This window comes from Miscanthus floridulus, chromosome 8, assembly GCF_019320115.1.
Source record: "Miscanthus floridulus cultivar M001 chromosome 8, ASM1932011v1, whole genome shotgun sequence".
NCBI classification, from domain to species: domain Eukaryota; kingdom Viridiplantae; phylum Streptophyta; class Magnoliopsida; order Poales; family Poaceae; genus Miscanthus; species Miscanthus floridulus.
The window spans coordinates 149,334,343-149,351,936 of NC_089587.1; the positions used below are offsets into that span (position 1 = coordinate 149,334,343).

Here is a 17,594-nt window from a genome sequence, read left to right on the forward strand (position 1 = left end):
ACATCGATCCGACTGATAGCACCCACAACTGGAGTGAACAGCAACGTCGAGGTCTAGCCCATGATGGCTATTGCGACGCATCGCAACTGCGGTCTTCCTCGGCCTGCGACATATGCCGGCGATACTTCAGATCCCTAGGCTCGAATGGTGTTTTCCTTCCCTAATGACACCTCTGAGGCCTTGGAAGATGTGGACGATGTTGACATGTTTTGCAGTGGTAAAAATCTAATCCATTCTGATTGAAGTAATGGATTGCACCAGATGCTTGTTCAACTACATGCATTTTTATGTGGTTTCTAAAAATATCTCAAATGTGGTTTACTTGATGCCAACATAATCTGCACACGTGGCTTCAGAAAGATCTTCTAATTGCTCCAAGTGTTACTGAGGATCCTGTCTTGTTATATGTACAACATGTGGTTTAGGAATTTTATCTTTGCAATGGGTGATATCCTGATAAGTCTAATATGTCTTCTGCAAGTGTTTCTGTAGAAAACCCTGAACTTTTCAGTAACTGAATGTGTGTTTGGGTATCAGCATATCAGTGGCACTATAGTTTACATAGTATCTGATAGTACAATTCAGTTACCTGTGATCATGATTTAACTTATTTTCTTTTAAGTTGTCTCTTCTGTTGTGATAATGTTTGGGTTTCTGTTATTTTTGAAGCTGGCTTGTCAATTGTTGTCTATCATATACCTAATATCAATCCATCATTATTTGCTTTGTCCATCCTGGCTAAGAGGGCAATGGCAAGTGTCCCTGTAGTACAATTGCATTTTGTGCTAAAGGAAGATTATTTTTGAAAGCATGAGTGCACTCCACTTGAAGAAATGCCAACGCTTAGTACCTTAAAAAAATTCTGAGTTTCTATTCATTTTGGAGGGAAGTAGTTCAATGTTTTGGTTTCATTATGGGGTAGGGATTTTGATATACCAGCCTGATGATTATGTTGTTTGCATTAAGAATGGAGATTGAATGCAATTACTCTGGTGCTGCTGCTCGTACTACTACTGCTTTCTCTGATGCTGCTGATGGTCCTACTACTGCCTTCTCAGCCACCATCACCATTGTCTGTCCTGTCCCTGTTTGTCTCCCTCTCTGGCTGCTTGCTTGCTTGATGCCTGCCTCGTGTAGATGTGTGTGTGTGTGTGTGTGTGTGTGTGTGTGTGTGTGTGTGTGTGTGTGTGTGTGTGTGTGTGATATTCTATGAACCAAGTTAAGTTGGCTTAAGTGTAGATGTAAAAGTAATATATCTAATTCTCTATATAAGGTTGGTGTTTTTAATTTTTTTAATAGGATCTATGGCGGCAAACGGAAATTATTATACCAACATGACTAAAGACACTCATCCAGTGGATTTTGAAGATTTTAGCACCCCTTGTAATGAGCAACAATCACAGAAAGTGGTAGTGAATCCAGAAGCCTCCTCTGCAAGATCAAATTACAAGAGATCAAAGAATTTCAATGAGAAGGAAGATGAGATTTTGGTTTCTGCGTGGCTAAATGTGAGCTTGGATCCAATCACAGGAGCAAATCAAACACATAAATCATACAAGTCCGAAGACCCCCCAAAAAGATCATTTTCGTTTGAGAATTGCTGGAAACAGTTGAGAGGACAAGCAGTATGGATGGCTAAACTAGACGAATTGGCTGCTACAAAGTCATCTAATAAGAAGCAAAAGAAAACCTCCAATTCGAATATGGCTACACCTTGGATCTCTACTACAGAAGGACATGAAGTTGCTGCTCTAGAGGAGAATACATCGTCGAGACCAATAGGACATAAGAAGGCTAAAGCAGAAATATATCAAAGTGGCAAAAAAGGTTGTACAGAAGCGTTAGAGAACTTGTGGGCGAAGAAGAAATAATTTGATACTGACAAGGAGCTAAAGAAAGACGAAAGGTTCAAACAAGCTTTTGCACTTGAACAAGAGCGGGTTGCGAATGAGAAATTAAATCTTGACTTGAAGGAGTTAGAATTGAAGGCACAGGAGGTAGAGTTGAAGAACAAAAAGGAGGAAGAGAGGATTATGACAATGGACCTTAGTGCGCTGCCTGATGATAAGAAGCAGTACTACATGTGCTATCGGTCTAAGATCATGAGCTGTCACCGCAGTACCAAAAGATCTTAAATTCAATTCCTTTTCATGTTCGAATCAAACCTTGCATTGTATAGCATATAGTTGTAGGTGTCCAAACTATGTGGTTTCTATCAGCATACATGTGTAAGTGTTAGAACTATGTGGTTTCTATCAGCATACATGTGTAAGTGTTAGAACTATGTCCAAAAATATATATGATTCAGGCTTATGTGAATCTTAAATATTCCCAAGAATATATATCATCCAAATATGAAATAGATTCAAGCTTATAAGTTATGGCCACAATAATTTAGTAACTAAAATTATTCTAGAAAATAGTAAAGTAAAACCATATATAGAAAACAATTATATTTGTTTATATAGGCCCGGATGATTTTGCCAAAGGTGCTCAACTAGATCATCTTTAAGCCGTGAATGAATTTCTTGATCCTTAATATTCTTGTAGTTCTAAATAAACTCCTCAAGTTCAGGTGTAGAGTCATGGGAAATTTTCACATTTTCTCCCACCACATCATAATTGAAATCATCTTCTTCATCACGCTCATCCTCAATTATCATGTTGTGCATAATGACACATGCCTTCATGATTAGGCTAAGCGTATCATCATCCCAAAAATGAGCTGGCCCCCGAACGATAGCAAAATGAGAGAACTCCAAAAGCTTGTTCGACATCCTTCCTACAAGCTTCCTAGGCTACGACAAAATATTTCTTCTTATTACCTTGTGGCTCGGGTATGGTCTTTATGAATGTGGCCCACGAAGGGTATATGCCATCTGCAAGATAATAACCCATTGTATAATCATGGCCATTAATGGTATAGTTCACTTCTAGAGCTTGACCTTCAGTTAGCCTTGCAAATAGAGGTGATCGTTGTGAAAGGATCAAGATGCCTAAGTGGGGGGAGTGAATTGGGCTAATTCTAAAATTATTTGCAATAATTAAACCCTACACTTAGCCCACTTCACCCCTTGTGCCTAGAATGTGTTTCTAATGTTCTACCGCACAAAAGTTTAGCACCCTAAGTTCCAATCATACTCTAGCATGGTAATTCTATGAATGTAAAGACACAAATTGAATTCCTCAAAGTAAATGCTTAAAGTAAAGAGAGAAGGAGGAAAGCGGTGATGTTTTGCCGAGGTATTAGAGAGTTGCCACTCCCCACCAGTCCTCGTTGGAGCACCCGCGCAAGGGTGTAGCTCCCCCTTCATCCGCGCAAGGATCAAGTGCTCTCTACGGGTTGATTCTTCAACACTCCGTCACGGTGAATCACCCACAACCGCTCATAACTTGAGTTGGGTCATTCACAAGCTCCGCCGGATGATCACCAAACTCTGTCGATCACCAAGAGTAATAAGCAAGAACTCTCACTTGACTACAACAAGCCTAATGAGAAGGGTGGATGCACACTTGCTACTCTCTTTTCACTAATGAGGCCTTAATCTTGGATTCTCAAATCTCAATCACCTCACTAGGCTCTTGCTCTCCTTAGCACTCTCAAGGGTGTTTCTCAGCTATTGAAATGGGCAAGAGTATCCCCTTGAGTGAATAGAGGAAGTATTTATAACCCCTCATTCAAAACAAACCGTTATGTGCCTCTGCGGGGTGACCAGACGCTTCGATCAAGGTGACCGGACGCTCCGGTCAGTTCTCCCTGCCACCGAGCAGTTAAGTTGTGATCGGACTCTGACCAGCGTCCGATCAGCACTGACCCGACGCGTTCGGTCACAAAAATTGATATCTGGAACCTTATTGATGTTGACCGGACTCTGGCACCCAACGTTCGGTCACTCTTCTCTCAGCATCCGGTCGCAACCAGATGACTTCACCTTGATCAAATGAACTGATCAGACTCTGCACCAGTGTTCGGTCACACTGGAACCAGCGTCCGGTCAATATTTGACCCTCCATTCACTTTCAACTCGCAATCATATGTGAATGAAGTTAGCTCCAATTGATCTAAGGGCTACTTCGGAGCTACCTAGTGCTAGATTTGACAAGTGTGCACCACACCTAACCCACTAGACTCACCTAGGTCAAGCTACCCATTGTGGCAGAACCTCCTAAGTTATAGGGCCCACATGCACCTGTCGCTGTCCGATGACCTTTAACATTTATGCATACGTTTCCAATAACTTAAAAAGACTGTCGGGTGTCCTCGGGGAACCCCGAATCATCCACGATTTCCGAGCAGGATCACGTTACAGAGTCATTGTAGTATTATAACATTTATTCAAAAATCAACACCAGAGTAAAAACAGCGGAAGTCTTACGATAACATAGTTTACAAACCAGTTGTTTCAAACCTTACAAACTAAGTTCGATAATTATTACAAACCATAGTAGTAGTGGAGTGGCATAATTAACATATATACATAACACACAAAATAAACATCCTGCCCAAGGATCACACATTTACTTCTCATCGTCAGAACGAACGATAGTCATGCAGCACGATCCAAAACAGATCTGCTCATGAGGCTCACCTGCAACAAGGGGTCAACGAACCCTGAGTACAAAAGTACTCAACAAGACTTAACCGAAATAAATTGATAGAATTCAGGAATGCCGGCTCATGGGATTCAAGGTATGGCTTTAACAATAATCAAAGTTCTTTTGCGTAAAAGCTCTTTAACAAAATTCTTTAATACCAAGGTAAAACTTTTTAAGTACCATATATGAATCTGCCATGATCCGTAATGAGAACATGAACTTCATATCAATCTTTTTCGCAAACCTTTCTCAAGTTCCAGTTATTAATACTACGATGATGAACAGTGAGTTGAGTCTCCATAATCGAGGAGCAATGATGATTCGAACCGATTAAACCCAGCTGGGAATTCTAGACCACACGACATATGTAGGTCCCCGACCTACATATATCAACCTACTCTCGGATCCTCTAAAGCAAGAACGAGTCCGCGCCACCCGAGAATACAGTACTCCACCAATCCAGCCCATTGCCACGTGGGTACACGCTATTCCCGCCATCTCTCCACTCCCAGTGCGTGAGTAGCCATTCTCATAATAGAATAGCCGAGTAAAGGCTTATCGGAGTATGTGGTTAGTACTACAAATTCTCACCTCATGCAATTCAACAACGGACGTGCCTTAATCGACACAGGCGGAAAGAACCCGCTCACAAGACCTCCATGTCTTGTGGCTCACACACACCGAGTCCGCCCGGTCTAGATTTATTACTCCACATTCCCATATCACATGCTAACATAATTAACCAATGTTCCATTTAAAACTTACAGGTGGCAGGTAATCACCCGACTTTTATTGTTCTACGCATAGCTAAGCAAAACTAGGCATATACGAGTTTAAAACTGGTAATAAGGTAAATATGGAATAACAAGGATGGTAATGCACCAATTAGGCTCTTACTTAACTCCTAATCACTTAATGCAGTAACGGAAAGCAAAAGCAAAATTAATTTATAAAACACAAGGTAGGGTTGTATGCATCCGGGGCTTGCCTTCGTTGATGGAAAAGTCTGGTTCCTGCGACGTTTCACAAGTATTCTATCCGACCTCAACAGACGGATTAACCTTCTCAACAACTTGATTAACTACCACGTGTTCACCTTCGTTCACTACACGTAATAACAATGCCATGTTTAACATGATGCGGAATACGAAACATGATGCTTGATGATGGATGCAAAATTAATAATTTGAATACAACTTTCCTTCGCGGTACAGTTGCAAGTCAAACAACTAAATCTTTTTCGTAACACATACATCAATTGCCAAGGATCATTATCAACTAATGACCCAAGGTCATCACTAAATCCAAAATTTCAAACAAAAACCTAAATCATTAAAGGTTACTATTTGCTTTTATGAATTAATTATTTAATTCAAAATTATGAAATAAATCAACTTATTCTAATTGAACTCAAAATTTTAGTACATGTTCATTACATGATAAGTAAGTGGCAAAACAAATTTCATAATTTTTGGACAATTAAATAAGTCTAGAAAAATCATAGAAATCCATTTATTAATAAATTGAGCAATTTTTATCACATTCAAAAAGTACTGAAAAACATTATTTCATATTTTTCTTAAATACTATACATCACAGGGAAATCACACAAAACTTTTCATAATTTTTGGAGTTCTAAATAAATCTACACAAAAATAACAAAAACAGACACTATTCATTCAAATCTGAAAATAGAAAAATCCATTTGAACGCTGAGTCACTGACAACGGGTCCCACCTATCATCCCTAACCTCGCGCGTTTGACTACGACGGCGACGGCGCTGACCGGCATAAACTCGTCGACGGTGAGTCCAACGGCGACGGCTAAAGCACCAAAATGATTACCAAGACTAGGCGCATCGATTGACGTCCTTATCAGTACTGATTACGGCCCTATACTAGCTCGTCGTCGGCCATGGCGGAGACGGTGGCACGGTAGCGCTACGCCAGCGACATGAGACCTATACAGCTTAAACAGAAGGCCTAAGAAGCATCAGCAGCTCACCCCAAACGCGACTGAGCAGAGCACAAGGCCGGAGGAGCAACGGAGAGGTGGGTCGACGTTCCGAGCAAGCACGGCGGAGCAGATCGTCGTCAGTGGCGATGTTCCGAGAGCTGTGGTGGTCAAAATGAGAAATCAAAGGGTCAAGGAGGACTACATCATCGTGGCGAAGCTGAAACAAGACTCAGCAGGGGCAGAGGATCACGGTAACACACTGGCCACGGCGAAGCGCTCGCGACGGGGACGTTGCCGGCCGCGAGGAAGAAGAGCGTGCACCGTGAGTTCTCGGCGAATACAAGCGACCAAGGTGGTTGGCTGGGTGCACAAGGAATAGGCGAAGCTGGGACAGGCTTTGCCGAGACGGCAACGGCACTAGGTCGACGGCGAGAGCTCGACGGAGCAGCGGCGGCGGTGACTGGAAAATAGAGGAGAAGAGAAAACGAAGAACGACGACGGTGGCTGGCTTATAACGCGACCAGGAAGCACAAAGAAGCCACGCGGAAGCCTTCGCCGTGCCAACGCGACGCCCAGACGGCCACGCGCGCGACTGGAAGCTAACCGAAGCTCGCCGGCGGTGTAGCGCAAGCGGTGAACACTGTTCATCAAATTTACAGAATTGCCATTCGCCAAATTTCACAAATTACTACCAAATTTTCATAACAACTAAAAAATCTCCAAAAACAAAAGTTGTTCAAAATCAAAAGTTCTACAACTTTGCTTCTATAACCATCTCCTAATTCGGTCTAGATTTTGAAATGAACTTTTGAATTTGAATAGGGAAATTTAACGAATTACGCCTTTTTGAATTACTCAAAATTTTTCTAAACAACTTGAAAAACTCCAAAAACAAACTTTGTATAACTTGACAAGCTCTACACTTTTGCTTTTGGGCTCAACCCCAAAATATGCTTAGATTTTTAAATGGATTTTTAGGGTAGGATTTAAATGCTGAAAATCAGGGTTTTCTCGAAAAATTCAAAATCCAACAAACTTTGAACTTAAGTCAAACAATACAATTCAACACATACCACATGAATATAAACTTGTTTTAGTGTATGCATCTCAAAGTTTTTAATATGACCAATTGCCTTGTAATGCATATGATGATATGGCAGTTTTAGTATGTTAAACACCCGAGGTGTTACACCCATCCATGCCCCCCTTAATAGTACGGCCAAAGGAAAAACCAAGTCCTAAACTACTCTAAGTGTCTCTTCAACACCAAACGACACTTAGAACTAGTCCATCCTTAATCTTGTCATCCATCCTTTGAAAACCAAAACGATTTCCATCATAGGGGCATGACAACCATGATTGCCCAATCAATTGCCATTACCATGATCTAACTTAATTGCCTCTGCAAAACACACGTTAGTCATAGCAATCACGTATTGTCATTAATCACCGAAACCCAACTAGGGGCCTAGATGCTTTCAATCTCCCCCTTTTTGGTGATTGATGACAATACAACCTCGAGTATGTAAAAGAGATGAGGTTTTCAACATACTTGGTTCATATAAGCTTTTGACAATAAGAACAAAAGAGTTAGGCAAGCTTATATGACCCAAGCCAACATGGTGTACTCAATAGATATGAAATAAGCATGAGTACAAGAAATAAAGTTCATTTGCATTGGAGTAAAACGTGGAAGCAAAGCAAATGAGCATAACCAAGTGACATGATATAAATAAAGATCAAAGTAGAGAGCAGACATGTCACATATCTATCACTATCACATAAATATCACGATCACACATATATAGTTCGATGCATGAAAGTAAACATGAATGCATAAAAATGTATCACACATAAAAGCCAAATGTAATAGATAAGCTCCCCCTAGATATATCGCTCCCCCTAAGTCTAATCATACTCGATCCCTCTCCCCCTTTGGCGTCAAACACCAAACCCTAAGGGTCGGTCGGTGGGGCAGCAGCGGACGAGTCAGGTGCTGAAGTGCGATGAGCAATCTGAAACTGGATAGCATCATCATCTGATCCTGAGCTCTGAGCAGTCTGACCCTCTATCACTGGAAGTGATGCTAAAACAGTCTAGGTCAGATCTAGGACTGGTGCGGCCTGTGACTCTATAGGTATGACTGTAGCAGGTGGCTCTAATGATGGAACTGATGTTGGGAGCGTCTCTGTAGTCTTAGTAATAGGAGCAACTATGGAAGGACCAGGGACATGTAGCTCTGGCGGTGTAGGCTGCCCTATCAACTCACTAAATGTTACACTAATGCTCCTAGAGACTGGGGTGTCTGTCACAAGCAGCGATGAATTCTGAGCCGGTGTGAAGCCCATATGTAGAGGTGTGAAGGAAAGACCCTGGGCTGTCAAAGGCGAAGAAAACCACTAGGACACCTACTCTATCAGTGAAGGAAACTGTGTCGCTGGCTGTCCCTGACTCTAAAGCCCACTGGGATGTACAACTAGAGTCTGTGAAGTGGTGGCGGGCTAGCCGAGCAGAGGTGTAAGCTGTGGCGGTGGATCCCCAATAGCAGTAACAACATGCTGCATGAAACCAAGTAACTGCTGTTGCATGAGGAACTGCTGCTACATGAGGAACTGCTACTGCTGCATGGCCTGCTACTGCTGGATAGCCTACTGCTGTCGCTGGAACTCGTCCTATCTAGCCTGAACCTATGCTAGAGCAGCTGCTGTCTCCTAGGCCTAGCGAGCCTGATCCTACCTCTTTCGCTCAAGAATAGCAAGTAGAGTGGGGTCTATCTATGATGCTGTTGGAGCTGAGCTAGAGCCACTGGCCTCACCATCATGTCGTCGAGGAGGCTTCTGAGGGATATCCTGGTAGTCATCATCTGAGCTATCACTGGGGTCGCTCTCGACCATACCCTCCTGCTGAGCATCTAGCTGCTCCTCCTCTATCGCTGCAATGCCCCTGATAGTCTCATCCTGTTGGGCTACAGTCTCTAGCACCTCTGAACGATGGCGCGGCTAGCTAGGTGTCCTTGCTGCACTGTGGCGGAGCATCTGAGTCATGTTATATGCTGGAAACATCTCAGGAGGCCTCACTATGACTGTCCTGTGAATCAGAAAAGTGATTGTTACACCCTAAAAAATTGCATTTTCTAAAATAGCCAAATTGATCTATTTAAGCAATTTTTGTGAGCATTGAACCTAGGGAAATAATAGTTTTTATGGAATTAAAATCAATTATAAGGTTAGTAACCTCTTGATGCATACATGCTGCTGCATATTCATTTTTAGGATGATTGGTTTGACCAAATTTGAAAACAAGAATTCAAATTCATTCGAAAAATACTTTTGAAAAACTCTAAAAATAAAAAGAAAAAGGATTTCTTCTTTTCTCTCCATCCCTTCCTCACTTTCGGCCCAATTGGCCTTTTCATTCCCGTGGCCCGCTCGCCCTCCCCCTCTTCCCTTCTTGGGCCGACCCAACTGAGCTGAACTACTTCCTCAGCCGTAGCCCAGCATTGCCAGCAACTGCCACCGCGTCTCAGCCGCTGCCAGCCCAGGCCCGCGCGTCAGCGCCGTCTCCTTCCTCCCGTAACCACCACGCAAGTCCAAGCCCCAACCGCCATCCGCTCCTGGCGTTGTGGGCGCGTCGTCCCGCTCCCCGGCCTCATTTAAAGAGTGCCGAACCCCCGCGTGCACCCCTGCTGCCCCTCGCTCTCTTCTTCGCGTTTGCCAGGCACCGAGGAAGCCACAACAACCGCCACAGCGCGCGCCGGGATCCGCCGTCTGCCTCCGCATGGTCCGCCATCTCTGAGCCACCATCGACCCTATTTTTCCCTGCTGTGAGCTTCGTCGTTCTCCCCTCTCTCTCCCCGTGCAGTTTATTTCTCATTTCATGGCTTCTAGAACCCATTTCGCGTGCTGCCGCGTGCTCTTGTCGCCGGCCATGGCGACCGCCGTCTCGGCACTCCCCTTCGGCCGCCGTATCGGCCTTGGCGGGTTCCCCTTCACTCCCGCCGTCTCCCGGTGTCCTCGGTTCTTTGAACCATGGCCCGTAGGCCTTGTTCCCCACGCACCGCTGACCACCTCGCCGTCAGCCATGGAGCCTTGCCGCCGGAGTTACTGTTTCGGCTAGTGCCTCCCTTTTTCTCTCTTCCCCTCTCTAATCCGAGCCCTCCATCGTTTGATCAACGGCTCACAGAAGCCGATACCCCTTCGTGGGTGATTATGCTAAAGTGTCCCTCGGGTTCAAACAAATTGAACCCGCCGTCCCTAGCGCAGTTTCTAGAGTACGCTTTCTTGTTTTGAAAACGTAAAGTACACTGTTTTAGTCCAAAATACATTTTTAGTATTTGCAGAAATGCCACTAGATTTGTTTTGCTCATAAAAACTTCATTTTAGCTCCAAATTAACCCGTTCAAATTGCGTTTGCTTCGTAATTTCATAATCTATGTGTTAGTACCACTGTTAATCAAGTTTGCAACTTTTAAATTTCATGGTTAGGTTTAATTAAATAAAGTGCTATAGGAAAACCCGTTTAATTCATAACTTTCGCGTTTTAGCTCTGATTTTCGTGAACTTTGCGTTGACGTGATCGTAGCGAGACGTAGATTCTTTTCATAAACATTTTATCTTATTTTCTATACTACTAGTGTACTATTCTAACTATAGGATTGTTTGCTTTGTATGAATGCCTTTGGAATGTTGTATGTTGCTGTGTTGGTCGTGTTCAGACGGTGAGGAGAACATTGGAGACCCAGAGTTCTTCGACGACCAGCAGGATCAGCAGGAGTTTGCTAACCAAGGCAAGTATAGCATGGGCCTACCTTGATGTCCTATTCACTTTAATCATTTACTCATGTGCATGTGTCTAACTTTGATAACCATAAGGACATCCTAGTCATTTGATGCCATGTTTCCCTTGACTCCTTTGGGTTAATTGCATATGGGTAGATTGCTAGTGCTCTAACTAAATATGATCTATACAAGGGTTAATGGTTCTATGGAACTAAAGGTAAAACATGCTTTATAACAACTGATCCATAGGGCGAAGGAGCAAATGACTTTCGATCATGTTGCTCTTGGCCCGCCATAAGGACTTATCTGTTGGCAAAAGCTGGGACTGATAGTGCAACCATGAGAGTCATATGGCTCTAACTTTAGCTCAGTAATAGGACCTTTTCTAGCTTGTTAGAGGTTACCTTTATGGTGCAAAAGGGGGCTTGCCACGTTGGGTATAGGGTTGCCTCTGTTCCTATGTGTATAGCCACGATGGATATGTGCCATAGGAAAGGGGGTTCCTACATCTACCTACCGAGGAAATCTAGCGGCCCTAACTTGTTAGAGAAACCTATGAAATAGCTTCATAGTGTACCCTGCCCACTCACCTTGGCGTGTGACATGGGAGTAATTAACCCGGGCATATGGGAATCACGACTCGCGGTGAATGTGCACCACCTCTGCAGAGGGTTACAAACTGTTATAACAGTTGTGCTCATGGTCATGAGCGGCCCGGAAAACTCACAAAATAATTGGTTGCTCATTGTGGATCATTTATGATGGTGTACGATGATAATATGATTCAAATGATTATGATATCTGCTTATGTGGGTTTAAATGGGAGCTTAAGCAAAACTTGATTATACTTGTTAATAAAATATGGACTTTCTAAAAGTGCTAACTACAGTGAACCAGTGTCATCCTTTTTGAGCTACATAACCCTATGTTATCTTGTTAAGTACGGGAAGTACTTACGCTTGTTTACTTTCTATATTTGGATAAAAAACCCGAATGGGTAACAGATGACAACGGGTATGAGGAGTTTCCTGAGGATTATTAGGCTTGTGGTCAACCAGTTGACCTTTCCTATGATGGAGTTCCACGAGAGAGTTATCATTTTATCTTCCACTGTGTTGTGTAAGACTATATGTTGTTATTAAACGTGATGTAAGATACACCGTGGTGATACTTTTTATAATTTGTCAACTTGTGTGTGTGACTGATCCCTGGGCATACATGAGCTTATTGCATTCAATTTTATCCTTAAAATTGGGTGTGACAAATTGGTATTAGAGCCGTGTTGACTGTAGGACGCAAGCCTAGTTAGAAACGGTCGTTTTAGCATCTTGCTCCTCTAGTTTCATGCTTACTGTCTTATTCTTGTTATTTACTAAAACATTTATGCTTTTCATACCTTAATCTATTATATAAAATTGTTGATTCTAATTCTATCTCACTTTAAATCTATAGATGTCTCAAAACCCGAAGACTGCCCGCCTCAGCACTGTAGGCTACCGTGCCTTGTTCACCCCACGTGCTCCACAGGCGGAGAAGGAGATTGTGATCATCTCCGATGATGAGGAGATGGCTATCCTGACACCTACACCTACTCCTACTCTAGCGGATGCACCTGTATATCCTACTGTAGCTACACCTGAGGAGTCATCAGCTACTTCACCTACACCTGTGCCATCCCTAGCTGTCCCTATGGTGGATGAGGAGATAGGCTAGAAGTGCAAGTACTACTTCAAGCTAGCCCCAGAGACGGCCTACTACCACACCCTCCTTACTCATGTGCTGGATGATTACTATCCTGATCTGCATGTCTCCATCAGCTATCATTGTGCAGAGTACCAGCATCCTTTGGAGGCAACCTTTTGGAAGGTAGAGCTGGTTGTCACTGCTTGGAATGACATAAAGAATGGACATGAGGTGGAGACTGTCCACCGTGCCACTGCCAGGAGGGCCCATGCCTTGGATGGCATGGAAGATGCAGCGCAGGACGCCTACATCTACTACCATGGCTGTCGTTTTGAGGCTATGAAGGAGGATCGTTTCAGGTTCCTTCCTCGCAATGATCATGAGGGTAACTGGCAGGTCCTGGCACCACCAGAGAGTGACCCAACTCTGGAAGCAACAGTGCAGCATGTCCATGCCATGTAGGGGGTAGATGAAGAGGTCAAGGGAGAGCTGCGTGCATCACAGAGGGCCGAGAGACGTCTCCAAAAATAAGTTGATGAACTACGTGCTCAACTTGGGCAGCCACCGATCTACAAGAAGAAGCGCCGGTCGTTCACCATGATTGACACCGCCCCATAGATGTTAGGTGCCTTGTTTTAAAGCTATGACGTTGTTAGTTCGTGCTTCATGTTTAGTCTTGTCTGGCCTTGTGAACTTTGATGATTTGATGTTTTAATTTGTGAACTTGGTTGATTTGGAGTTTGGTTGTTTGCTGGAAATTTGTGGGCATGTCTACAAATTCCATAGATTGAAACCTTAAGTTTAGATGGAATCTTAATGCAGATGGTTTGCTTTATCTTATCTCTGCTGTGCTGTTTTCTGGAGCAGCCTGTGTTCTTTATCTTGTATCTCGAAATCTGAGCTGCCAAAAATTTTGAATTTTTTGTGGAGATAACTAGACTTCTGTATATTTCAAATGTCTCTGGAATCACGTCAATAGCTGTTCAGGTTTGTGAGATCTAGCTGTCACAAGTTGATGTTCCTGCACTGACTGGAACCCAGAACAGATTCGGTTTAGCTCTATTTATGACCATGTGTATGTCAGAATCTGTAAAAGTGATCTAAATAGAAGTGGTAGCTGATCTCCTAAGATTTCCAACTGTTCTTGGTACACCTCTATTGGATCTCTAAAACTCGAGTTATAACAGATTTACTGAACTACTGTATTTGAATCTTGTCTAGAAAATTTTCAGTATTGTTCCTTATCTTTATAAGCTCTCTATAAATTAGAAATCTCTAAAATTTTGCGCATTTGTTGGAAAGCAGATGGGCACAAGAGGAGGAAGAGGCAGAGGCCATGGTTGTGGACGTGATGCTCTCATAAATCCACCACCACCGCCACCTGTGACCATGGAACAATTGATGGGAATGCAAGCGCAGTTAATGCAAGCCATGATGCAACGCTTGGATAACGAACCTGCAAGAATACCACCGCCTGTTCAGGTCAGAGATAAGCGTGGAGTTTATGAAGGGTCGCCCACCGGTGTTCACCCATGCCTCAGACCCTATGGAGGCAGATGATTGGTTGCGTGCTGTGGAGAAGCAACTTAACATAGCATAATGCAACGATCTTGAGAAAGTGTTGTATGCTTCTGGTCAACTCCAGGGAGCAGCTCAGGATTGGTGGGATTCTTTCTAGTATGGATGCCCCAACAATGCTCCTGCTATCACTTGGCAGGAATTCAAGGACAACTTCCGGTCATATCATATCCCCGATGGACTGGTGGAATTGAAGCAAGAGGAATTCAGATCCCTTAAGCAAGGATCCATGACTGTGGCGGAGTATCATGACAAGTTTGCTCAACTATCATGTTATGCTCCAAATGATGTAGCTAAGGATAAGGATAAGCAACGCCACTTCCTCAAGGGACTCTATGATGGACTGCAGCTTCAGCTGATGTCCAACACCTATCCTAACTTTTAGTCTTTGGTGAACCGCGCTATTGTGATTGACGATAAGCGCAAAGAGATGGAAGCTAAGAAGAGGAGGCTTCAAGGGCAAGCTTCTAGAAGCAACACCCACCCACATGCCTATCCCCAGTAGGGTTTTCAGCAGAGGAATCAAGGACCATCTAACCAGGGAAACCATGGTCAGTATCCTCAGTGTAACTAGTTCTAGCAATGCCCTTAGTACCAACAACAATATGGTAATCAACGTCCCCTACAACAGACCAATAATCCAGCAACACGCCAGGGAATGACCAACAATGCTCCAGTGAAGAGTGGTGCACCCAATAACCCCAATGCATGCTACCATTATGGAGAAGTAGGTCACTATGCTCATAAGTGTCCAAAGAAGTAGAACCAACAGGCTCCTCAGAACCAGACTGGCAATCAGAAGTTCAACGCCCGACCACCTCACACTGTGGAGGTGAACTATGTGTCATCTGATGCAGCTCAGGAGACGCCTGAGGTCATGTTGGGTACGTTCAGCGTCAACGCTATCTCTGCTATAGTACTTTTTGATTCCGGTGCTTCACATTCATTTATATCTCAAGCTTTTGTTAGAATGCATAGCATACCTTTGTGTGCCATGAAAAACCCCATACTAGTAAATTCACTAGGAGGTAGTATGCTCGCTTCTTATTGGAGTCCCTCAACTAGCATTTCCTTAAGGGGGGTAGACTTCAAAGTGAAATCTATTGTGTTGAGAACAGCGGGAATTGATCTTATTCTAGGAATGGATTGGATGAAACAACACCGGACAGTGATTCAGTGTTAGGAGAAATCTGTGGTTATGACATCACTCAATGGAGATAGAATCTGTGTAGAAGTGGTAGTGCAAGCTCAGCCTACAGCCACAGTGAACCAGTTGGATGGTGATGCCAATGAACAAGATCGTCTTGTGGAGGAATTCCCGGATGTCTTCCCCGATGACTTGCCAGGTATGCCACCTGACCATGACATTGAATTCATTATTGAATTATTACCTGGAACTGCACCAATAGCTAAACGTCCATATAGAATGGGGGTTAATGAATTAGAAGAGCTTAAGAAACAACTAAAAGAGTTGCAAGAAAAAGGTTTCATACGCCCTAGTTCTTCCCCGTGGGGGGCACCTGTGATCTTTGTGGATAAGAAGGATGGTAGTCAACGGATGTGTGTGGATTACCGTTCGCTTAATGAGGTTACAATCAAGAATAAATACCCTTTGCCTAGGATTGATGATTTGTTTGATCAGTTGAGAGGAGCCTATGTGTTCTCCAAGATTGATCTCCGCTCAGGATACCATCAGCTTAAGATTCGAAACTCGGACATACCCAAGACAACATTCACTACACGGTATGGCTTGTATGAGTATACCGTTATGTCTTTTGGATTGACCAATGCACCTGCATACTTTATGTATCTGATGAATAAGGTGTTCATGGAGTTTCTGGATAAATTTGTGGTGGTATTCATAGATGACATACTGATATTCTTCAAGACTAAAGAAGAACATGCTGAACATATAAGGTTGGTCTTGCAAAAGCTTAGAGAACATAAGTTGTATGCTAAGCAGAGCAAGTGTGAGTTTTGGTTGAAGGAAGTCTCTTTTCTGGGTCATGTTGTCTCCAATGGTGGAATAGCAGTGGATCCAGGCAAAGTGCAAGATGTGTTGAATTGGAAACCACCAACCAATGTAAGTGAGATTCGTAGCTTTTTGGGATTGGCTGGATACTACAGGAGGTTCATTGAAGGTTTTTCCAAGCTTGCTAAGCCTATGATAGCTCTGTTGGAAAAGAATGCTAAATATGTATGGTCGGATAAATGACAGGCAAACTTTGATGAGCTAAAGAAGAGATTGACTACAGCTCCAGTATTGATTTTGTCCAATTTAAGCAAGAACTTCTCTATATATTGTGATGCATCCCGTTTGGGCCTTAGATGTGTGCTTATGCAAGAAGGAAGAGTGGTGGCATATGCATCTAGACAATTGAGGAAGCATGAGTTGAATTACCCTACTCATGACTTGTAATTGGCAGCTGTGGTTCATGCTTTGAAAATCTGGAGACATTATCTAATTGAGCATAAGAGTGATATCTATACAGATCACAAGAGTTTGAAGTATATCTTTACCCAGTCAGATCTGAATCTGAGACAACGTCGTTGGTTAGAATTGATCAAAGACTATGATCTGGAAGTGCATTATCATCCGGGAAAAGCAAATGTCATAGCTAACGCACTTAGCAAGAAGAGTTATGCTAATGGACTTGGGATGACATTTATGTCAGTAGAGTTGTGTGCTGAAATGGAGCATCTCAACTTGAGTTTTGTCACTAATGCAATGGAATTGGTGATAGAGACTACATTAGAGCAAGAGATACGCAAGGGTCAATTGGAGGATGAAAAACTAAAAGAGATAGCGGAGAATGTAGTGCTTGGAAAGGCACTAGGATTCAGGATGGATGAGAATGGTACTCTTTGGTTCAGAAAAAGGATATGTGTACCTGAAGTGAAGGCTATCCGTGATGTAATTCTGCAAGAGGCACATGAGTCTGCCTATTCCATACATCCCGGAAGTACCAAGATGTATTTGGATCTCAAAGAGAAGTATTGGT

The 17,594-nt window shown here is 43.1% G+C and overlaps 1 pseudogene; it reads right to left on the reverse strand.

Annotated features, from left to right (window-relative positions):
• Positions 1-2,450: 2,450 nt before the first annotated feature.
• LOC136470002 (uncharacterized) overlaps positions 2,451-17,594 on the reverse strand; it is a 42,454-nt pseudogene continuing 27,310 nt past the window's right edge.